The sequence below is a fragment of the Myotis lucifugus genome, unplaced genomic scaffold, assembly GCF_000147115.1.
Source record: "Myotis lucifugus unplaced genomic scaffold, Myoluc2.0 scaffold_115, whole genome shotgun sequence".
Taxonomy (NCBI): Eukaryota; Metazoa; Chordata; class Mammalia; order Chiroptera; family Vespertilionidae; genus Myotis; species Myotis lucifugus.
In genome coordinates this window covers 2,637,443-2,661,974 of record NW_005871163.1, presented here as the reverse complement: position 1 = coordinate 2,661,974, position 24,532 = coordinate 2,637,443, and the positions used below count along the sequence as shown (strand labels likewise).

Below are 24,532 nucleotides of genomic sequence, written 5' to 3'. Positions count from 1 at the left end.
TTACATTGCCCACTAATGTTAAAGTTTCAGCTATTTATGCCTCAATATGCTCTCAGCTGTCGAAACACCCGGCTGACGCAGGTGGAGTGGAGCCAGTCCTCCCAAAGCCGGAGTGAACACATTCAGCAAGATCTCTAACACAGCTGGTGCCTTGGAACCACTTTGGGCCTTGGGGACATTGGGTCCTTTAGTGGGTGCCAGCAAACACTTGACGAAGCTCTCAGTCCAGGCGGCTGTGAGTCTCAGCGTGGATGCCACACTCTCTCCTCTCTCTCTGATACCTCAAGGGGCCTGGCATCAGCAGTCCTGGGGGCAGACAGCTCCCTCTTTCCAGTTGACTGATGAGAAACCAAAGCGTAAGGATTTTAAGCACTCTGTATACACTTACAGAACACAGAGGTGGAGGCACCAGGTTTTCATAAAGCAGAAATAACTATTTCAGGGGACCTTGACATAGCTTCCCCTATTCTTACAAGGGAAACAAAGCATTTTTCTATTTTGCATGCCTGAAAAAATTCCTCCAACTCTCAAAAAGCAAATGAGTGTTTGCTTTCCCTGGTTGAGTTTTCTCTTTGTGCGAGCAGCTGTGGCAATAAGAGGTGCCTGGGGGTCAGGCCTAACGTGCAGGCATCTTCCTCCCGCCAAAAGGAGGTATTCTGAGAGTGGGTGACCATCGCGGAGTCAAAGGCCAGGCAACAGCACTCATTTCCCCCTCTTCTCCGGGGTCGGGTCCTCCACTCAACCTGCCCTGGGGAGCCTCAGGGGATCCAGGGACACTTGCTGGCTTTCCTCTCTTCTTGAGCTGTTCCTGGAAAGAGTGGAGAATGTGCCCCACTAGGGCCAGCCCCCAGGCCACGAAGCTTTGGGCAGTGAGAGCAAACTTCAAGGTCAGACAGGTCTGGTTCTGTCACCTGTGGTCAGAGGCTACCTGCTCTGAGTGTCAGTTTCCTCATCTGTAGACTGGGAATTGTGAAGACTGGAAATGTCTGTAATGCTGGCCCATAGTCAGCACTAATCAATGGTAGCTATTATGACTATGAGTTTGTGGCTCAGGTGAAGGCTGAGCAAGAGGCATTAGACACAGAAGTCACTGATTGAAATGGTCTGCAATGTGTGGCCAGGGAATCCGTGCAATTTTTAAAAAACCCCTGATGATCCCAGTGCACGGCCAGCTGTGGGAATATCTCTGTTCTAAGCAAGTAGCCAATTCTTTTCATCCTTAGAGCAGTGGTTCTCAATGCTGGCTGCACGTTGGAGTCTTGTGGGGAATTTACAACTACTGGTGCCTGGGTCCCATCTCCAGAGATTCTGATCTCCTGGGCCTGGGCTGCAGCCTGGGAATCCGGATGCAGCATGTCCTTGAGTAATGTCGTTTCATTACAACAAACAATGAGATGCTACTGAAATGTAACTCTTGTTTATATCAATCGGCCTATGGCAAAATTGGCTGCTTTATATGTTGTTTAGCTCAAAGTTGCAGAACCTGTCGATGACATTAAGTGAGGATTTACTGTACTTAAAAGCTGCCCGGTGACTGATGTGCAGCCAGGGCCGAGAAGCACTGACTTACAACAGCTCTCTGATTATCTCCACTTTCCAGAAGACACTATGCAGCTGTTACTCATATTATTCCTTGTCCTTTTCCTTACCCTCTCCCCGAGTTCTCTGATCTGACAAGGGAGGGAGGGAGAAAGAGAAGCAGGCGGGGACTGTTGTCTTTCCCACCAACACAGTTTTTGCTGGAGGGGTCCGCCATCTAACTGCCCCAATACTTACTGGCAAATCAAGACCGAGAATTACCCTGGGCTTTGGGGGATAACAGGAGTGGACGTTTGCATGCAGGCATGCCCTGCTCACTGTCCCCAGAGGAGACACATGAAGGCCAGACCTGAGGCTGCTCCATCATGTCCATCAGCACCTGCAGACTCACGGGCAGGTGAAAACAGTGACAGGGATGGGCCCTTGCCTGCCCATCGGAAAGGCTCCAAAGCCAGAAGTTCAGCCCCCTCCCCCCCCGGGCCCCTCACCCACCAGTGCAGAGGTCATCCAGTGAGGTTATGGGGCAAAGGTGAGAGTGAGGACCCCTCTAAGGTTAGGACAGTCACCCAGGGCATCATCCAGAGAGGGAACAGATGGGAGCCATTCAATCGTTAGTGGATATTATTGCCAACACTGATTCAAAAATTAAGAGAATGCTGAAACATTGATACACATATGCAAAACATGCCTATCCCCAGCCCCCCAATTACCTAACCTACGGTCTGATGCATCAAAGGGCAGGTCGTCAGGAGGCCCGATTCCTGGTCCTGACCTGCCATCAAGGCTTCGTGGGCTTGGACAAGGGAACTGCCTTCTCAGGTCGTGTTTCTCCACCTGCCACCTGAGTTCTCACCTCAGAAAGCTCCCTCTTAGAAAGCGCCAAAGAGCCTGAGACAACTCTGAACAGAAATGAGAGCTTTCCCTTCACTCGCCAAATTCCTATCTCTGAGCAGGTGTCCTAGTCAAAGGCCTACCGCTAACTGGTCACGACCCTGGGCAGCCTCTTCAACGCTGGGGGCCTCAGTTTCCGCCCTTGTCAGAGGGGGATGAGAAAACCTAGCCTGCACACCTCTCAGGGTTGGTGGGAAATCACGAGATAATGCTGGAGAAAGGACTTGCAGGAGGTGTGGGTGGGCGGAACTCTGCACTGAGGCTGGCTTGCAAAAGTCACATAGGAGGGCAGTAAATCCGCAAGTCACAGAAACTACCTTCTCGGCTGCTGCCAGTGTGCTCTCCTGCAATTATGTCTCGAACATACCCCTCTTCCCAGGCGGAGGGCTTAGCTCCTCACTCACTTCACACCCTGGGAGGACAGAACAGGCTGCATAGAGAATGAGACAGTTGGGCCTCATTCCAGAACTCAGCAGGACCCAGAGTGGCACCCCTGAGGGTCTCCTGTTATCTGCCCTGAAACCAGATGATAAGGAGTAAACTTCCAACAGCTCCTCAGCACCAAAAATGATGTTGTCTCCAACAGCAGCTCCTAAGCTTCATGGAAGAGCCTAGTTCAATTGCCCCCAAATTCTTCACTACCAAAGGGAAATAACCCCGACATGACCCAAATCTCACCGCATTTGGATTTTGTACAGCCATGTGGACATCACAACACTTACACCCAGCTCTTCTTTTTGTAAGCTGTGGACGAAAGGGGCCACATGCTAACCTGACAAGCTCAGGGAAATCCTGCATGGCAGTCTTGCGAACTCAAAGACCTAAAGTAACCACAAAGGGTGGTCTGAAATTAAACTTTAACTAAAAGCATTTATGGTGGTAGTCACCTCCTAGGCCCGCATCTTCCCTGACAAGGTCATTCTTTACCTTAACTGAGCTTAGTGTCATTTTGCATCTACCATAACATATCATTGAAATGTCTGGGTAACTTGTAACTTCCCTTTTCTCTGGACCCCTCAAGGGACAACCAAATGCCCTGGGTGCCAGGACAGATACCACAAATTCCTTCATTGTCATTGTTATCATGTTAATTGTTGACTGTTAATTATCCTGCACCCACCTAAGTAAAAGAAGTATGTGTCTATCATTTTACTCTTTATCCAATCCCAGAGGTTTTTCCACTTTGCTTTCTCCCGCATCTCTAATCTATCACCGATGGATTTCATGTAACCCACTGTTTCCTCCTTTCATTGCAATGTATAAAAATAGATGAAAAACCGCCATTCTCTGGAGCATTATCCCAGTCCATTGAGATTCTGCTTCCCGGCAATTGTCAACAGTTTGGCTCAAATAAACTCACAAAAATCTTTTATAGGTTCGAATGTTTTTACATTAACAAAGCTAATTTTATATTTTTCTATTACTATTTACAGGTAGTTCCATTTTACAGATCAGAAAACTAAGGTTCAGGGAGGTGAAGTGAGTTGTTAGTTTGGCCAGGTAGCAGGCCTAGACAGCACGGTTAAGGCCTAAACCTGTTGAGGTAACTAACAGCAGTGATGTGCCAAGCAATGAGGAGAGGGGCCCACCCCAGAAGGGAGGAGCATTTTTGTCCCTAACACTGTTTAATTTGCCAGTGCATGGTGATAATAAAAAACAGATTGACCTTTATTCGATTTTATCTTTTAGTTTTGAATTCTCAAAAGACAATGCAACCCCATGACCTGCAGCGAGCAGACCACTCCTACTGCCCACTGGCCCCCACCTTCCATGGGAAACCACAACCAAGCAGATGTGTTCTGGCAGCCCCCCAGCGGCTGGCTGCTACAGGTGTTTTGCAAGGTCTATGAATAGGGTGGGCCTAACTCATTCCCTTTCTTGGTCAACTCTTAAATGCCCACGACTTTAGTAACTTGCTCCAAAGTCACCATTGATTGAGGTGGAGATGAGGCAAAGCTGCCCAGAATGCAAACCCGGGGATGAGATGCCACATGAGGGGAGAGGTATCATCACATGGGAAGTCTTCCAAGGCAGAAGGATGTGGAGACCAGGCTCCTCCTGCTGCTTCCCCGAGCGGTCACAGCAGTTCCCCTTCCCACCCTGGAGAACAATGAGCAGATTCCTCTGGAATTACCCTGCAAGTCTTCAAGGCCACAGCCAGGATAATGCTTAGAAGCTTCCAGCCAAGGTCATCCCAGGTGCAGCTCAACAGTTGGGGGTTGAGACCTGTAGCTAACATGTTTCAAAGTCATAGGCAGGAGCAGCCTGAATCTATAGTCAGCAGGAACCAGATCGGCCTGATCCCAGAGGACCCACACCCTGATCCTACAGCAACAGCCTGTCGGGGTATGGTGTCACCGAGCCCTCTCCTTACCTCTCTGCCTGGCCAGGCTTGACTGTGGGGCCTCTGTGGCTGCCCCCTCCCCCCCTCTCCCCTTTCTAACATATCCAACCTCTAGCTAGGCCACTTCCAGTTCCCATGAACAAGATCCTTCCCCCCACTGCCTTAGTAAACAACCTGTTTCTGATCTCCTATATCCAAGTCCAGGATTTAGAGTCAAAAGATCCAAGTTCTATTTCCAGCTCTACTACTTTTAGCAAATCACATAACTCTGAGCCTCAGTTCCCTTGTGTGAGGTAACACAGACATAAGAATATCCCAGTCTCACCAGGTTGTAATGAGAATGACATGAGACAGGTATGTGAACGCATTATGCAAACTATCATTTCTCCATGAATATGAATTATTCTTTCTCTCCATCCACTGGATCACTACATCTGAATCCTGGTCTCCATTTTCCAATCCCAGTGTCTTCCTGAACCTCACTCAGCCTCAATGAAGCCCCTCCTCAGATCCCAGCTTAAAAATAGATAGTGCTGGGGTAGACTGTGGCAGCTGGAAAGCAGGGTCCCCAGGTGGTGCCAGGATCCAGGAAAGCAAAAAACACTTCAGGACATAGTTATCCAAGGTCAGAGCAAACAAGGGACTAGATATCCAAGAAGAAGCCAAAATAGGGTGAAAAAATAGAAAGTTACCAAAAGACAGAGAAGGATATGGGGTCCCAGGCCAGAGGAATGAGGGTAATGAGCGAACATTTATGAAAAGCCAAGTGGGCAGCACCTCAGGAACTAGGTAGACAAGCAAAGAGTGAGAGGCCCAAGGAACAGCAGCCAGGCCAGCATCCTGTGGGTAGAGACCCTGGAGCAGACAGAAACATCAGCACAAGGCCCACAAACACAAGAGCACCCAGAGCCGTTCAAATGGCCTTTTCTCCCAGCTAGTGACTAGAACCCACTGTCTAATGACCCGTTTCTCCTCTGACTATGTTGTCAATGCCTCTCTAGTCTCCTGACAATGCTTTGTAAATTTATTTGAGGTGTAAAACCTTCTCTCCAATAAATCTTGCACAGAAGCCCAATATGTAAACCAGATGAAAAGCGGTGCTTCTTTTTGGGGAGAGGCACTCAGAACCCACCCTGATGATGTGTAAAGGGACTTCATGGAACCCCATGAGCTCCAGGGAACACAATTTGAGAAGTACGCTCTATAGCATGAAAGGATGCTCTTTGATGATACCAAAACAGTTTCAAGCTGTAAATGAAGAAAAAACGAGAAACAAAAACCACTGGTGCTTCTCAAAATTATTATCTAGTCTTTGAAGAAGTCACTCTGGCCAAGCCAAGCTCAGGGTAAACAGAAAAGAATACAGTTAGGATAAGCATCAGGAACCAGAAGTCTCCAGGGAGCTGAACCCTGACCTAGAAATGGCCCCTGTCCACAAAGTCACAGGTGTCTGCCTGCGCAGGCCCATAGCAGCTGCTTGCCCAGGTTAGCTCAGTTAATTCCCTAGCCCTGCAGACTAACTTCCTTCCTCTGACCTTTTTTTTAAGCCAGAAAAATTTCCTAAGGCACAAAACAGAAGGAATCGTTGAACACAGCCAAGTTGGGCTGAGGGATGATTACTTTTTGGAATCTATTTTTAAGCATAAGCACATTTTGATGCTGTTGTCAAATGAACATGAGCTCACAAGTCCAATCCCTGAAATAAACTAGACTCCATACACAAAAGTGTTCACTAAAAACGCAGCTCAGAGTTCTCTGGTCTTTCCCGTAGTCTAGAGTCTAGCTGACATGATGTGTTGGGCTTAGAGCAGTGGTTCTCAACCTGTGGGTCGCGACCCCTTTGGCGGTCGAATGACCCTTTCACAGGGGCCACCTAAGACCATCCTGCATATCAGATATTTACATTATGATTCATAACAGTAGCAACATTACAGTTATGAAGTAGCAACGAAAATAATTTTATGGTTGGGTCACAACATGAGGAACTGTATTTAAAGGGCCAGAAGGTTGAGAACCACTGGCTTAGAGGGTACCATCCATCCCACCCCCCACCCACCTAACTGTCCATTCATCAATCCATTCACTCACTAATGTATCCCCCATCCTCATTTATCAATCAGTGTCCTAAGTGCTATACACAGGACCCACCCCACAATTTGAAGGGCTTACAGTCAACTGGGGAGATTGGACAAACACTAATGGAAAAAGAAATATGTTCTGGATGTGAAGAAATATCTGCCTCGGGGTCAAGTGAGTGGGCAAACAGTAAGCGCTGCAGCAGTTCAGGGGAGGGAAGGACAAGTACTACTGAGGGGGGTCAGAGGAAGCCTTATGGGATTTGAACCAGGCCTGGAAGAAAAGCTGGATTCCGACAAGGAAAGGGAAACTGCCTGTTATAGCTGGAGAGGCAGGGGGGTGATACACAAATGTTCTATTCTGTGGAGGCCCCAAGTCACCACCTCTCCACCTCACTTCCTCCCGGTCAAGTAGCCACTTTCTCAAGGAAATATCTCAGGAAGCTGAACTTGCCCTTCCCCCACCTCGCTGTGTGGAGGAGGGAGGGATAGAGCAATGGGTCAAGTAGTCAGTAATGCTCAGTTGGGTCAGACAGCCTTCTCATCACCCCAGTCGTGAAGCCAACTGGCCTTTGCAGCCTGGGCAAAGCCCAGGAGGCTGGACCTACAGTTGATACCTGAAACAGGAACTCACGCTGCAGAGCACGAAAGGGACTGCTAAGAGAAGACAGGAAAATCCAGGATGGCTGAGGTTCTGCTATCACTGTGGGGGTACAGGGTCATCCCTCATAAAATGGGGAAGTACCGCCCCTCCAGTGCGGAGTTCTCCTGTACCAGCCTGTCTCCTGTGAGCTTTGCACCTCCCTTTGGCCCACATCCCCCTGGGATCCTTTCCACAGTCACATAAAGTGACCATGGGTTCCCAAGGGTAACCTGACCTCATTCAAAGTAACTCGTTCACATTCTAACAGCATCCTTGACCAAGAGGGACTTTAATGGTGGCAAGTTTAGGCACACACTGGGCAAGAGAAGGAACTACTTGGAGATAAAAAGGAAGGTCTTTCCACTTTCCTAAAATTCACATCAAATAGACGGGACGGACTATGTGTGTCTGTGTTTGTGAATGTGGGTGTGTGTACAAATCATAAACTATTATTTCTTCTGGTCAATTCTCTTCTGCACACCTGGATCTCAATGTCCAAGAGATTCTTGTAGCAACTTCTTCAGTGATATACTCAACTCTCCGTCCTAAGGTGGATGCTCTCTGTTTCTCAGCATTTCTGTGAATTTTTTTTACCCCAAGTTGGTTTCCTTGTCATTACTTGACAACGCCACAGATCACCTCCTCAAACACTCAGGGTTGTGAATGGGGAAGACCATACACTGTGGGTACAGCACAGGGATAGGTGCCCTGGATCCATCACCTACGTCCAAGTCCATTTCTTTCTTGGGACCTCAGTATCCACATCAGAAAAAATGAAGGGTGGGACCAAGAAGCTTCTTTCAGGTCCCCACCCCCATCCCAGCTCACCCTCTTAGGAATCTCTGATGCAGGTCAGTATGTCACATGGATCTATCAATGTGAGACATAGAGAGTGATTTCTGGGCTTCTCACTGTACAGAGCCCAGCCATGGGTTCATGCTACTGAGATTTCTCAGTCACATGTTAACGAACTAAATTTCCAAAGAGAGAGGGGGATTGGGGCTTTGGGCAAGGAAAGCAGATCTCAGGTACTCTCAAGATGCCCCGGTACCATCTTCACATCCAGCAAAATGCTGAAAATACCCATGCCAAAGGTATTTCTATAAAAACTGACCCGGGTACTCACCTTAGCCCTTAACCCCCAACCAGCCCCTAAGGGCCTGGAGAGTAAGTACGTCCTAGTCATCTTTATACCTCTCACAGGGCCTGCTCAGCACTGAGCAGTAAGCGGGGATTCAGCCAGTGTTTGTAGAAATAAAGATCTAAACCAAGCATGTCAAACTTGCGGCCTGCAGGCCGCATGTGGCCCACAACAAATATTTTTTCAGCTCAGTCAATATGACAGTTTTCTAAGAAACGATTTAATAAAAATTTTGTAACTTAATTTTTACAATATCCTGTTATACATAATTATTAATAACGAACTACAACATTCGCTAATAACTGATTACTATAATCGTGTTGCATTCATTTCCTTTACGTGCCTTATGCACAGGCGCACCATTTCTCTCCACTAATACCAGCAGCGATATTTTAGCAGCCGATGGCCACGACATTAGTCTTGGACTGACTTGTTTGGTGTGCGCAACAGGAACTATTTCGCTTTCGGAGAACAAGAAAAATACGTTTATTTGTGTTACGTTTATTAATTTGTGCAGTTATTCAGTGTCTGGTAAGTTAATGTTCAAGAAAAGATATTCATTTTTATTAAAATGTTCTATTATTTTAGGTTAACGATTACTCATTTATTTCAGCCCTTTGTATTCAGCATGTCTCTATCGAAATAAACCTACGTTTCTATGAAAATCAAAGCTTTTGTTTTTTTGCGGCCCACATACACTTAAACCTTGTTTATTTGGCCCGTGTTAGCCTTTGAGTTTGACATGCTTGCTCTAACCTGAGGCAGAAGTGTGTTGAAGGACTGTCACCCACAGCCAGACCTCAGGGCAGTAGGAGAACCTCCCTGGCAGACTTGCTTTAAAAACAACACATTCTTGATATTTTTTTTATTACAAAAGGAGCATGTACATTATTTAAAAGAACAAAAGAAAGACAACAGAAAAGCACAAAGAGGAAGCTTCCTAGGAGAACCATTGTTATCATTTTGGGGTCTGCTCTCTTGGACTTTTTTCAGTTTGTTCATTTTTAATGTAATTGGTATGATGCCATATATATACCATTTTGGAAACTGCCTTTTTAAACTCTCTACTTAATATACTTCCCACATAATTAAAAATTATTTTACTATCTAATTTTAAATAATACCCCACATACAGATAAGCCATGGTTTTCAAAGCAAATTCTTGATTGTGGACATTTCTATTACTTCTATTTTTAATACAATCCTATATAATAAAGAGGTAATATGCAAATTGACCATCACTCCAACACACAAGATGGCCGCCCCCATGTGGTCAAAGATGGCCGGCAGGGGAGGGCAGTTGGGGGGGATCCAGGCCTGCAGGGGAGGGAAGTTAGGGGTGACCAGGCCAGCAGGGGAGCAGTTAGGCATGGATCAGGCTGGCAGGGAAGTGGTTAGGGGGTGATCAGGCTGGCAGGCAGAAGTGGTTAGGGGCAATCAGGCAGGCAGGCAGGCGAGCTTTGTTAATTTTTCTATTAGGGTATTTGCCTTTTTCTTATTGTTCATAAAAACTCTTTACATATATGTGATATTAACCTTTGTCATATATGTTACAAATATTTGCCCTGATAGTATTGTAAAGGAGCTTTAGGTCTTCTCAGCATCATATAGTGTTAGCCAGTTTTTTTTACTTTATGTCTCTCTCCTCCTACCTGCCACTTTAATCACCTGACTATCGTGCCTTAGGATCACACTGAAGAGGAAAGCCTTGTGGCTTGGTGATGGGTCACCGAGGCACTCAATCCAGGTCATACCTTCAAACTTACTGCACAGGCCCCAGAGGAATTACCACTACCCCTTCCCCCACACCTGATCCCTTCCTCAAGTCGCCCCACTCTTCCTCCTGACAATGTCCCTTCTTCTGGCTGAGTGCAGGAAGAGAAGGCATCTGAGGGTGAGCAGGTCCTGCTGCAGAGTGGGCCTGGTGCCCCCAGGGCGGGCTGCAGTTACAGGGGGGCGGGGTAGTGAGGGGGGTTGGCCTGCACAACTGACCCCTTTAGGGATAAAAGCATCTCCCTGCCCCCCAATTATCCACTATGTTGTTAAGTGTCCTTTGTAACAGGCACAGGTAATGGCTTCCTCTCAGAAATTAGTACCGTGATGATGTCTATCTACCCTGAACAAATATTCTTCCTCATTTCAGATAATGAAAATGACAACCTTGTTTCCCTTTGCTCTTGGTAGTCAATGGCAACAACTATACTGGCCTAGCTCTTACGTGTATTTCCTTCCTCCTTCCTTCACTCTAGTGGCTCTCAAACTTGGTGGTATAACAGAATCATCAGGGGAGCTTGTTTAACCCTTTGTACAACATAAGCGAGTATAGACACAAGGATGGTTTCCGTTTTGGACCATGGCAGTTAACTGGTTAAAATGGAGGTATCCAGGCCTTACCACAGATTTGAGAAATCCTAATCTTTTGGAGCGTATGTGGCTTTTGATCTTCTACCTTTATTTTCAAATTCTCTGTGCCTCTTATTGTATGCTGCCTCAAATCCTCAACAAACAGGAGAAACTAAGTCAGTGGTTCTCAACCTTCTGGCCCTTTAAATACAGTTCCTCATGTTGTGACCCAACCATAAAATTATTTTCGTTGCTATTTCATAACTGTAATGTTGCTACTGTTATGAATCGTAATGTAAATATCTGATATGCAGGATGGTCTTAGGCGACCCCTGTGAAAGGGTTGTTCGATCGCCAAAGGGGTCGCGACCCACAGGTTGAGAACCGCTGCTCTAAGTGGTTCTGTGTTGCTATCACTGCAGCACAAAGAAAGTGAGCTGCAGAGCAGGCCTGCAAAGACAGAACTTGACCCATTTCACAGACAGGCAAAAGGAGGCCCCAAATCGTTAAAGGTGTTGACCAAGGCAGGACCATCCAAACACCCACTTACAGTCCATCCCAATGGCCAAGTTGATTGATTGCAGAGCAGAAGGCTTTGCCCGTAAGAATAAAATGGTGCCGCCCCTTCCCCCTTCTGCCTCCAGGCTCACAGGTGGCCCATTTTCTCACCCCTACCCTGAAAGGGACTTGACTTCAGATCCACACCCAGCCTCCCTGTGCCCACAGCCTAGAGTTTGGGGGTGGGGTGGGGGTGAGGGAATAAGTCCAAGTCCTCTTAGAAGCAGATTTCCTTCCCACCCTCCTCCCACCCAGCCTCGTCTCCCCAGCAGAAGCCAGAGCCTTGTTGAGCAAGCGGCTCCGAGTTGCAGCTGTGCCACCACTCTGTCATCACCAGCCCCAATTAGCAGCGACCAAGCACCCTCAGGGCTGCCGCTCCTTCCTGGTTCCTCTAACTCTGTTCTAAGCCATTACAGGATTTGGCGCTGCCTACCCTGTCTCCTTCCAGCCTTACTGTGGGGACACGGGAAAGGTATGTGTCACATCTAACATGACTTATTTTTCCTCCGTCCACCCAAACTAATCTAGACTGGACCTCTGCTTCGAACATGGCCTCGTCCCTATAGAAGCCCACACAGCAGGCCTCCCTTGCTAGCTGCCGCAAGGTGGCCTGTCCTCGCCCACGTGGTTCACGTTGGAATCACGGGGGCAGAGGTTAACAACGGTGCCCTGGGTGTGCAGGGGGCTCCGATCTGGGCAGGACCCCGGGATAACCCCGCCCAGCTCTGTGCCTAAGCTGGTGCTAGGGCTTTGGGTGAGTCTCACTTTTCTGTGCCTCTGTTTCTTCATCGGTAAATGGTATGACAGCCACCTCATAGGTCGTGATGAGGATTAAAGGCATTGACACATGTATGTGCCCAGAGCAGCCTCTGGCACATGATCAACACGATAAATATCATTTCCATTTTAGCACTCTGGGCTTCAGTGTCCCCACCTGTGAAATGAAAATAATACACTCAACTCACAGGACTGTGGAGAAACTTTAGTTACAGAAATGTGAGAACACGTCGCTCATAAATCCTTGGTGCTCGGGATGTGGTGAAGGGGGAATCCACTGGACACTGAACGTCATGGATCAGAGCACATGTTCTCACCCAGGGGTGCAGGCTGCCCTTTCCTGCCCCGCAGCAACCCAGAAAATCGCCTCCGCCGTCAGAGAAACAGGCCCACAGAGCAGCCACTGGCCCCCACACATTCCTGCCTTATCTGGAGGGCTGGCAGGTCCCAGCTTTCCTTCCAGAGCAGAGTGAGAAGCCGGCTGTGTCTCACACATCAGGGCCCAGGACAGCCAGGGGACAGACTGTCTCCTTGGGCCTCTTGCCATCACCCCGATTCCTCCGGTTCAGGGACTCTGCAGGGTCCTAGACAGAGGCTGGGTCTGGCTGGCAAGGCTCAGATACACACAGAGAAGGGTTCCCAGATACTAGTAAACAGAGATCTCTGCCTGGGTCCCTGGGTCTCTGCTGGGTGGGCCACCTTCAGAGCAGCCCCAGGGGAATTGCCAGGGACTCAGCCAGAAGCAGCCGAGATTGCCAGGACCACTACAACAAACAGGTGCTCTCTGTGTGCACAACTCAACGTCTATCACGGCTCTTACCGCCCTGGACTATTCTGGCTATCTACTTGCCTGAGTGCCCCCCCGCCCCCCCCCCCCCCTCAGCTGAAAACTCCCGAAAGGCAGGGTCGGCACTGTCTCACTCACTGTTGAGCTTTTGGCATCTCCAAGTGCTCAGTGAGTGTGAGCGCAATAAATGAGTCTTGAGTGGAGGCACTGGGAACACAGAGATGAACAACAGGCAGTTTCTCATTCAGGTAAGTACTGCCAAGCATTTGAAGAGGGCACCCTCGCAAATCGCTTTTCTAAACTAGACTTTCCGTGTGCCTTCTCTCTCGTGCTCTTTGAGGGCAGAGCTGTTGGGCGGAACTTCTCTTTACCCCCAGGACACCTAAGCTCACACCGAGTTCACAGTAAGCCCTTCGATGTGGATGGACTAAACTCAGCTCAGGAGCTCTGCGCATACACTCTGACGAGACCGCCCAGCTGGAGAGGGATTTTCCCATGGGTCCCAATGGTGAGTAAGACACAACGTAATTTGGTCAAAATCCCCCTTCCTCTCCAGCCTAGGAATGATCGGAGCACGCTGGGGCGGGGCAGGGCGGGGGGCAGGCAAGGTGTCAGACCCAAGCCTTTCCAGGCACTGCAGGGAAGGGGAGGGACCGTCCTGCGCCCACAGCTGCCAACAGCTGCTTCTCACGAAATTACAGGGTCAAACCGCAGGGGAGAGGAAGGACGCTTTTCACCGCTGAAGAAGCACGCAGGGCAGCTGGCCCAAGGTCACAGAGCAGTTTACAGCAGAGCAGCCCAAGACCCCAGGTCATTCAACGCCTAGTCTTTGTCTTGGATTTGGCAAGGATTTCCAAACTTTTTCTAGTAGCAGAGCTCTTTTTCTTGTCATTTATTTTTTTACATTTTTAATGCAGTAATAGACACAAACATGGCTAAATAAAAATGAAATTGCACAGAAGTTCTTTTAGCAGAATCAATCCCCCCTGCCCCAGTTCTGCTTGCAGAGGCCTTAAGAACTAAGCAAAGATGCTTTGGTTGAAAGGGGAGCAACACAAAGCGCTTGTCTGATTACTCCACACACACACACACACACACACACACACATACACACACACATATACACACACATACACACACGCACACACACATACACACACACACACACAACCCCTACCCATGTGAAAACCACACAGCGACAGGAAACTTCCCTTACATCACAGCCTCCTGCCGTAGAGGCAGAAGGAACCTTTCTGCCTGAACAGACACCCCTGCACCAGGTACACCTGGATTTTGTCCCACAGCTCTTCCCACACCCAGACTCTTGAGTTCTCACCATCTACAGCAAAAGAGACTCTACAGAACTTCAAGTTTCCCAAAGCTTAGGCTCTGACCAGAGGGAGAGAATTGGGGAGGAATCCATGTATGTCACAGCTCATAAAATAAAATAACTACAGCTACTTGGATTGGCAGTCATGCACACCTTAATATGAATTAGTTGAATTACAGTGGGGCCTTGACTTACGAGTTTAATGCACTGAGAGTGAGCAGGTCCTGCTGCAGAGTGGGCCTGGTGCCCCCAGGGTGGGCCGCAGTTACAGGGGGGCGGGGGGTAGTGAGGGGGTTAGTGAGACCGAGCTCGAGCTCGTTAAGGAGCTCGTTAACTCAAATTACTCTATCAACTCAATGCAAAAAATCGGACAGCTGGTATCTCAAAAAACTCGTTAGTCGGGACACTCGTAAGTCAAGGCCCCACTGTAGACTGCTTTCCTACCACCTGGCAAAATTCAGCTATGCTGAAGAGAAAGGAAATATTGACATAAGAGGAGAAGAAACTGTGTTGGGGATGGGGAGGACTGAGGTACTTGGGGAGAAGGCAGAACAAGATGGGCCCTGCGGTGGAAGGGTTGGGCTGCTAGGAGGCAGCATGAGGGCACCTGTGTTGGCAAGCTGGGGGTAGGAAATGACAAAGGTATCAGAGGAATGTAACAAGAAGGGTGGGAGCACGTCTGGTTGCTTACTCCGCAGTCCTTCCCTTATTTGAAACACTTAAGTCAACACTCTTCAACTGCCTCCACTACTGGCAAAAACAGTTTTTTTAAAGTTCTGGTCTGCACTGGATCTTGCTGTGTGGCCCCATCAGATGCTGAAGGCAGGAACTTCTAGCTCATTCTGCTATCTCTAGATCATTGTTCAGCCGTGGGGAAATGCAGCTTGCCACCTAGAAAGGACAGTTAACCATACCCAATGGTGCAATCTCCTTCCTTCCTCCTCCTTCCCCGAGCACTCACAATGGGTATGTTCTTCCCCCCAAATTCAGAGCAAATACACAGCCCAGACAGCAGCCTCTTCCCACCAGATGGCGATGGGAAGGAAGTGGGGGCACTGACCCGCAATCACAGCTCCCAACACAACCTTCCTGGCATTCTTCCTCCCTCCCAGGGCCTGCGCTGCACTTCCCTTCCTGTCCTCACCACTGGACATGGCACCCCTGAGAACACTGCTCCCCAAAGTGTGGTCCTTGGACCAACAGCATGACTTCACCAGGAACTTGTTCAAAAAGCAGAATTTCAGACCCCACCCCAGCACGACTGAGTCAGAATCTGCGTGTTAACACTATGCCCAGGTGATTCACATACATATTATAGTTTGAGAAGCCCCGTCTTAGAAAATATTACATACAGCAAGCCTGCAACCCAGTACCTAATGGAATCCTGGGTACCCAAAAATTCACTCCAAATTCTCTTTGGTTCTGGCTCTTCTTGCTGAAAATCTGGATCTATGAGACTGTTTTCATACCTTGGAAAAGGCAGTATAACACAAATTAATAAATATCTAATGAATGACTCCTATGAATAAGTACTCTTGAAGAGGAGCTTTATGATTTACGAAATGGTTTCACCTGAGATCTCTTATTTCATCCTCACCAAATCCCCAGAAGGCCCTTGGGGACAGGTATCACTGACTCCTATTACAGAGAAGGGGCCAAGCTCAGGACCCTTGGAGAAAGTGGCATAATCAGCCTCCACATCTGGATCCACAACTGGTGGGAATGTTGTGGCTCAACACGGATTAAGTATAGTGTTTGGAAGAAAGGATGATGTGCTTTGATTTTTCAATGTTTATAATTACAGTAAACTAGAGGCCCGGTACACAGATTCATGCAGTGGTGTGGTCCCTCAGGCTGGCCTGCACCCTCTCGCAATCCGGGACCCCTCGGGGGATGTTGGAGAGCTGATTTTGGCCCGATCCCTGCAGGCCAAGCTGAGGGATCCCGCCGGTGCATGAATCCGTGCATTGGGCCTCTAGTATGCATATAAGATCTTTGGTTAATCTCTTCCCACCCTCTCCCCTCCCCCGCTTCCCTCTGAGATTCATCAGTCTGTTCCATGTTTCCATGCCTGTGGTTTCCGCTCCTGCAGTGAGTGTCTGCCCCCTGGTGGTCAGTGCATGTCATAGCTACCCAACAGTCGGAAGGTCAGATGGTCACTTAGGCTTTTATATATATAGATAGATATTTATCAGAAATTCTTTTTTATTTGGGCTTTCTGGTTGGGAACGCGAATCAGCTTTACCTGCCCTGGTAATGAACAATATCCTGTATATGTACTCTAATCAAAAATTCTTCGAAAATAACAGATTTTTAAAGGTCTTAAAGTTCTCCTGTTTATCACTGTGTCTTTCACAGCACAGTAATTTGCTCATATTTATCAATAAATGTTTTTTAATTAGTTAATTAATTGATAGACAGGTGACCAACTGGCAGATTTATCCAAACATGTCTTTTCCTCTCGCACTGGAGAGGCCTGTAAACTGAGCACAAGTATAAGAAATTAGGCTCCTGCCTCTAAAAATAAAAACTAGAAAAAAATAAAAAAATAAATAAAAACTAGATTCCTGATATCTCTTATTTTCTTTGAATCTGCCTCTCTCTCCTCAACAACAATCACTAATTATTTTACAGTCACATCTTATTCTAATTGCAAAGACTTTTCACTATTCATAAAATAGCTAACATTTCTTTATTTCTGTATTCTAGGCACCATTCTAAAATGTATTAACTCATCGCTTCTCGGCCTTTTGGCTAAGATCAAGTGTAGTATCTGTTCTTATCAGTTTAAAATGTATTAACTCATAAAAATAAAAAATAACAAAAAATCCAATTAAAAAATAGGCAGAGAACCTGAAAAGCATTTTTCCAATGAGGACATACAGATGGCCAACAAAACATGAAAAGATGCTCAACATCACTAATCATCAGGGAAATACAAATCAAAACCACAATGAGATATCACGTCACACCTGTTAAAATGTCTATCATCAAAAAGAGCAAATTACAAGTGTTCATAAGGATGTAGATAAAAGGGAACCTTTATGCACAGTTGGTGGGATTACAAATTGGTGCAGCAACTATGGGAAACAGTATGGAGGTTCCTCAAAAAGTTAAAAATAGAAATACCATATGACCCAGCAATTCCACCTCTAGGTATCTATCAGAAGAAAACAAAAACACTAATTAAAAAAGATATCTGTGCCTCTATGTTCATTGCAGCATTATTTACAATAGCCAAGATATGAAAGCAACCTAAAAGTATATCAGTAGATGAATGGATAAAGAAGATAAATATATATATAATGGAATTTTCTCAGCCATAAAAAAAAAGAATGATATCTTGCCATTTGCGACATGGATGGACCTAGAGGGTATTATGCTAAGTAAAATAACTCAGACAGAAGGACAAATACTGTATGATCTCTCTTACATGTGAAATCTAAAGAACAAAACAAATGCGCAAACAATACAAAACAGAAAGTCTCAAAGACATAGCAAACAAACTATTAGTTGCTAGAGGGTAAGGGTAAGGCGGGGACCAAAAAAGTGAAGGGGAATAAGAGGTGCAAAGTTCCTATCCTATATAATAAAAGCCTAATATGCAAATTATCCCTTAGACCAGGAGTTTGACTGCTTGCTATGATGTGTGCTGACCACCAGGGGGTGGCACAGAACATGGTGGGTGCCGGCGACGCGGCATTGGCAGTGGGCAGCAGTGGAGGCACTGCTGGCCCTGATGGGCCCTGATGGGAGTAGGACTGTGGCGGGATGGTGGAGCAGGTGAGTGAGCGGCACCAGGCCAAGGCAAGTGCGAGCAGGGGCCCAATCACCCCGGCAATCACCCCACAGATGGCGACCAGCAGCAGCGCTGAGGGAGCCAGGCGGGGGGGCCAGCTCTGATCGATTGCCCTGCAGGCAGGATGGTGGAGCAGGTGAGGGGGCAGCGCCAGGTCACCCTGCAGGCCACCCCAAGGGACCCCCACCCATGCACGAATTCATGCACTAGGCCTCTAGTTATAAAATAAATCACAGGGATGTAATGTATAGCATAGGAAGTATAGTCAACAATGTTGTAATAACCTTGTAATGACAGACCTACTAGACTTAGCGTGGTGATCACTTTGTTAGGTATGCTAATGTTGAATAACTGTGTTGTACACCTAAAACTAATACAATATGGTATATTAACTATGTTTTTAAAGCGTGTGGGCAAAAACTAAATAAATAAAATAAAATGAATAACTTACTGAGTCCTTTTAATAACCCTATAAAAGAGGTATTATTATTACCCCCTGTTTGGGGAAACTGAGTAAAGGGTATACAGGAGTTCTCTGTACTTTGTTTGCAACTTTTCTGTAAATCTAAAATTATTCCAAAATAAAAGTGCATTCTAAAAACGGAGGTTGCTAATGGTATCTCCCTTTCAGAGTTGTTATGAGGATTAAATGAACAGATAAAAGGGCTAAGAACAGCATCTAATCACAGTAGTCTCCATAGATATTATTATCTACTTTGTACCTACCCAGAAAATAGTCCTATTCTATGTTTTAATGTATTGAAGTTCATTTGGTTTACAAATATTTCAATAATGACTGTAACACTGAGCCTGAGAGACATGTCCATACAATAAGGTTTTTTAATCAACCTGAGATCAAGTAGTCCCATAAAGTTTTTGTCAAATCTCATTAAAAACAATTTTTTAAACTTCAACAATTATCAACTCATGGATATCTTATTTCATCTACACTCCTATCTGCTCCCCCCTCCATTGCGTTATCTTGAAGCAAATCATCTGTAAATCTTTCAATATGTATGCCTAAAACATAAGACCCTTCTCTTTAAAAACTATAACCATGGTACTTATCATGGTTTTAAAAATAATTCTTTAATATCATCAATATCCAGTTGGTGCTAATATTTTCCCTATTGTGTCACAAAGGTTATTTTACAGTTTATTTCACCAAATCAAAATCCAAATAAAGTTCATAATTGCGTAGGTCTCTTTTAATCTATAGATTTTGCTCCCTCCTCCTCCTCCTCCTCCTCCTCTTCTTCCACCTCTTCCTCTCTCTCTCTCTCTCTCTCTCTCTCTCTCTCTCTCTCTCTCTCTCACACACACACACACACACACACACACAATTCATTTGCTGAAAATACTAAGTTTTTTGACCTGCAGAGTTTTCCACAGCCTGGATTTTGCCGATTGAACCCCCATAGTGTTGTTTAAGATGTTCCTTTGTCCCCAGTATTTCCTGTAAATTGGTAGTTGGATGTAGAGGCTGATCAGCTTCAGGTTTGTTTGTGGCAAAACTCCATAGGAGGTGCTGTGTGCCTCCATCAGGTGGGACATGCAGCCTGGCTCTTTCTCTCTGTGGTAACAGCAGCTTTGATGATCAACGCCTAGATCCATTCACTGAATAGGGGCTTCATTCTATAAAAAGTCATCATCACCACCCAGGACTTGCCTCACTTGGATCCCTTTGCCTGGACGGTACGGCTTTGTTTAGAGCAGTAGAGTGTTGAGGATTTTGAACTCCTTCAGGGATACAGACTTTCAAAGCTGTCAGTGCCCCACAGCATGGGCTGGAGGTGGGGGCGTCTCTGCTCGGCCTCCAGAGGACCTGCAGGTTGGTTTGGTGGGTTGTCCCCTCAGCTTTCGTCACCACAGCCACGGGGTGGGCTTTCTCACGGGTGCTGGGCACACACACAAAAGCACTGAGCACGTGCAGAACTGCCTCCTGAGTCAGCCAGGGGCTCAACCCAAGGACCCTATAACTCTGAGAGCCGCAGCCTCCTTTCAGCAGCCATGGGTTGTCCTTTGACCTCACCTTCTTGGCTTCAGGGCCAAAATCAGTGACGACTTCTCTTTCTTTCCTTTGAAACATTAATTCCTTTTCTCCCGTAGCTCCTTTTAGATGAGGATTTTCATGCACTTTTAAGACACTCTTACCTGATCCTCCTAGTGGGTAAGTGAGTAAGGAAGATGACTAGCAGAAAGCCCCACTTCCCAGGCAGGGAAACTGAGTCAGGAGAGTTTGTCTGCTGTCCTGCTCCGGCCTAAGGTGGGAGATCTTGCCTTTAACAAAACAAAGTCATGTCGTCTGAATAAGTCCAATACCGACCCTGTGGGATCCTCCTACCTGTGGTGTTGGGAAGCCAGGAGGCTCTTGGCAGGAAGTATCCACTCAGTTTAGGGCAAATCATCCTGCCTAGGTTTTCCCAAACAGCAGCAATTTCAAACACTTTGTTCACTCTCAGGCTCTGCTGTGTGTGAGGCCATGTGTTTCGATCAGGATTTAGTAGATACATCCACCACAGAAATTGAAAACAAGCACAGAAACAATATCCTCCTCTGACCTAAATCCCAGCCTTTAGCCCAGGAATACCAGGTACAGTTCAGGAAAGACATTCAGGTGCTGAAGAAGATGTGGGAAGAGAAACAACGCAGAAGGTGGGAGGCCAGCCACGTGCCCTCCCAAGATGGGAATGGGCTTGTACCAATCTGCCCAGAGGCCCTCAAGCTTGAGGCCAACAGCAAACACTAGGAGACAGATGGCCAAGGTGGGGGCGGGAAGGGAAAACAACCAGAAACTATGTTGCCCACAAAGGAGGCGAAGTGAAGACAAGGACTGGATCCAGGAGCAGAACCAGATCCAGCCACGTAAATCTCAGCCACATGGGCAAAACCAGCCTGCCCAGCATCGCTCTGACACCCCACCATTCCCAAGAGGGCTCCAGGACCAGCCCCCACTGAGTGATCCTCGCCCAGCACACTGGTCCACCCAGCCTCCCCAGGCCAGCCTGACCCCTCTGCTGCCACAGCAGCACCTGCCACTGAGGTCTGTACCCACCTGAACCATGGCGCATGTGGTTTTTGCCAGTTTACCAAAAACAGGCCACCATCAGAGGGCACCAAGACACCTATCCTCATATTCTGTCATGGTCTGTACAATATGTCAGCCATGGCCACCCCCAGCTAGGCTGTGCAGTCCTAGCACCTATACCAGGACTCTTAAGAGAAGCCGTAAATTCCTCCTAGCACAGTGGTTCTCAACCTGTGGGTCGAGACCCCTTTGGGGGTCAAACGACCCTTTCACAGGGGTTGCCTAAGACCATCCTAAAACACATATATAATTACATATTGTTTTTGTGATTAATCACTATCCTTTAATTATGTTCAATTTGTAACAATGAAATTAAGGGTCACCACAACATGAGGAACCGCATTAAAGGATCGAGGCATTAGGAAGGTTGAGAACCACTGTCCTAACAGGACCGACCCACCCAAGGCCAGTTGTCCAAGATCCCCCAGTACACAATACAGCTTAGAAAACCTCACCGAACCATGCAAATTCTCACCAACACCCTCACTTTACAGATGGGGAAACTGAGGCCCAGCAAAGGGAATGGACTTGTCCAAGTCTCTGTTCTCCCAGGCAGTGACAGATTCAGGACCAGACAGGTCTCCTGACAGGCAACCCAGTCCTCCTTCCCCTCCACCCCGCCTCATGTTTCAGGCGGCTCAGACTTGGCGCCTCCAAGGAGAAGGCCTGGCAGCTGGGAGAGGAGAAAGCCAAGCCCAGATTACATCAATCTCATGAGTAGCCAAGAAAAAAGTGGAGACTATTCTCCCCTCCCGCCCCCAGGTAGCCCGGCTCCAGGAAGCCACTGAAAACGCAGGAGGCTCACCTGGCTCAGAAAAACCCCCACCGGCTACAGGGAGGGGGGAAAGCTAAAAGGCAGCAGTGGGCCATCCTCACGTCATCATGCTCATCATACAACCCTTTCTCCCATACCCCCAAATGATAAGAAGGCATAAGATCCCCTCAGTCTATATATAATCTGGACCCTCAGTTTCAGCACCCCCAAATCTTCCTTCCACTCTCCTATCCTGACAACCTGTCCCCTGCTCACACCGCCCAACTTGTCCATCTCTCCTCACTCGGTGAGACCTGTCCATCCTCGAGGGCCAGTTGGAAGACCCCTCCTCCAGGTAGGCTTCTCTGCCTCCCGAAGCCCCTCCTCTGACCTTCTGGGCCGGGAAAGTCGGCACTGGAAGGAAGGAAGGCACAGTCCCCTCCTGGAGGGCGAGTGCTTGCTCAGCACCGGGTAGCTCTCCGAAGGCCTATTGTTACCTAATCCCTGCAGTTTGTTACTGGAAAAGGGATCACAAGTCCTACTTTTTGGCACATCAAACAGCTTGGGGCACACAACAGTGTTTGATAGATGCCATTGAGTATCATTTATCAAGAACCATAAACCCAAATGTCCATCAACTGATGCATGTAATAAAATCTGCTATATCCATACAATGGAATATTATTTGGCAATTGTAAGGAATGAAGTACTGATACTACAATGTGGATGAGTCTTGAAAACATTAGGCAAAGTGAAAGAAGCCAGTCACAAAACAACATATACTGTATGATTCCAGTTATATAAAATGGCCAGCATAGGCAAAATCCATGGAGACAAAAGTAGATTAGTGGTTACATAGAGCTAGAGAGATTGGGGGAAATGGGGAGTGACTGTTAATGGGTATGGAGTTTCTTTTGGGGGCTGATGAAATGTTCTAAAATCAGTTGCAGTGATGATCCATGCTCTGAATATACTAAAAGCCACTGAATTGTACACTATAAATGGGTGGATCGTATGGTATGTGAGTTCTATCTCAAAGGGAAAAAAAGAAGAAGAACCATAAAATACATTCTTTTCCTGGATGTCAACTATGCCTAAATGTGCGGGTCCTTTATGAAACACTTCCACATATATTGACCCTGGGTCATCTCTCAACACCCTGTGCAGTCAATATTATCACCATTTTACAGACCAGGAATTGAAGCTCAGAGAGTTAAGTAACATAGCTCACTAGCCACAGATCTGGGACTTAAATGTGGCCTATGGAGAGAAGAGAAAAGAACACAGCTCCATGGCCACAGAAAAGCTGGAAACAAACTCAGCATCCTCTACTGAGGAACTGCCGTGGCAATTACTTGTTCCGGATGCAACGGAGATTACACAAACATTAAAACGATAAATAGGAGCTCCAGGTGTTACAATGTTAAGTGAACATGCGCAAATGGTAAGTACAGTTTGATTACATTTTTGTTTTGTTTTAAATATAGGCGTGGGGCCAAAAAATGGTAGAGAACACAGATGCAAAAATGTGCTAGGATGATGAATAGTTGCGTGAACTCCTTCCTTTTAAAATTTCCTGTGTTGTTTTAACAGAAGGGAGAGGGAGGAGGAAGGAAGGGAGGGCGGGAAGAAGAAAATAAACACTTGAATGGACACCCCAAGCAGCACAGCAGAGCACTGTAATTATCCAATCAGGGTGAACTCAAGATGGGGTCACACAACACAGGCCACTGGGCTGCAGAGTCACCACGGGCCTTGCAGTCGATGGGAGGAAAGGGTAGGCCCCCCTTTTAATTCTGAAAACATAACACCTCCTCTTTGTCAAAAGCAGCACAGCAAAGTCAGACAGAATTTATTCAGTCACTTCTGATCTTTCCTCTGAAATGTTCTTTGTGTCCTGGACACGAGGCCCCCCTCTGTTTTCACTGCTGTGCACACCTCCATCATGGCATTTTGCTTGAAATTCTCTCTTTATATGTTCCTCTTCCTCACTAGACTGTGAGGTCCTCAGCAGAGCCCATCATCACCCATCCTTGTATCCTCAGGCATCTAATACAGTGCGAGGCACACAGTAGGTCTGCAGTATGTGTTTTCTGAATGGAATTAGCTAGACTCTCTTCATACCTGCCACATCTTGAGCTAGACTTTTATGGATAAATGATACGCCTAGCACCACCTCCTGATCAGCATTCCTGCCCGCAGTCCTCCCCCCTCTCCAGTTTACCCCACACATCCCCAAGTCTGTCTTCCTGAAACACTGATGTCACCACATTCTCCTCTGCTCAAGACCTGTTTTCCCTTTCCCATCAAGACTGAGTGCCTTGGCCAGGCCCCAGGGCCCTATCATCACCTGGCCCCATGCTCAATTGTACTCTGGCTTCCCGGCAGGCACAGCCCAGCACATGCATTCCCACCTCCAGGCTTCTACTAGCCCTGTTTGCCTGTCCTGAGATACCTTCTGCC

At 47.1% G+C, this 24,532-nt stretch overlaps 1 protein-coding gene and 1 pseudogene across 5 annotated transcripts in view; one reads left to right on the top strand and one right to left on the bottom strand.

The window, feature by feature from the left end:
* Window positions 1–24,532, bottom strand: part of DAPK2 (death associated protein kinase 2) — a 112,239-nt gene that overhangs the window by 50,986 nt on the left and 36,721 nt on the right. The window lies entirely within an intron of this gene.
* LOC111826965 lies at window positions 17,163–17,262 on the top strand (annotated as a pseudogene).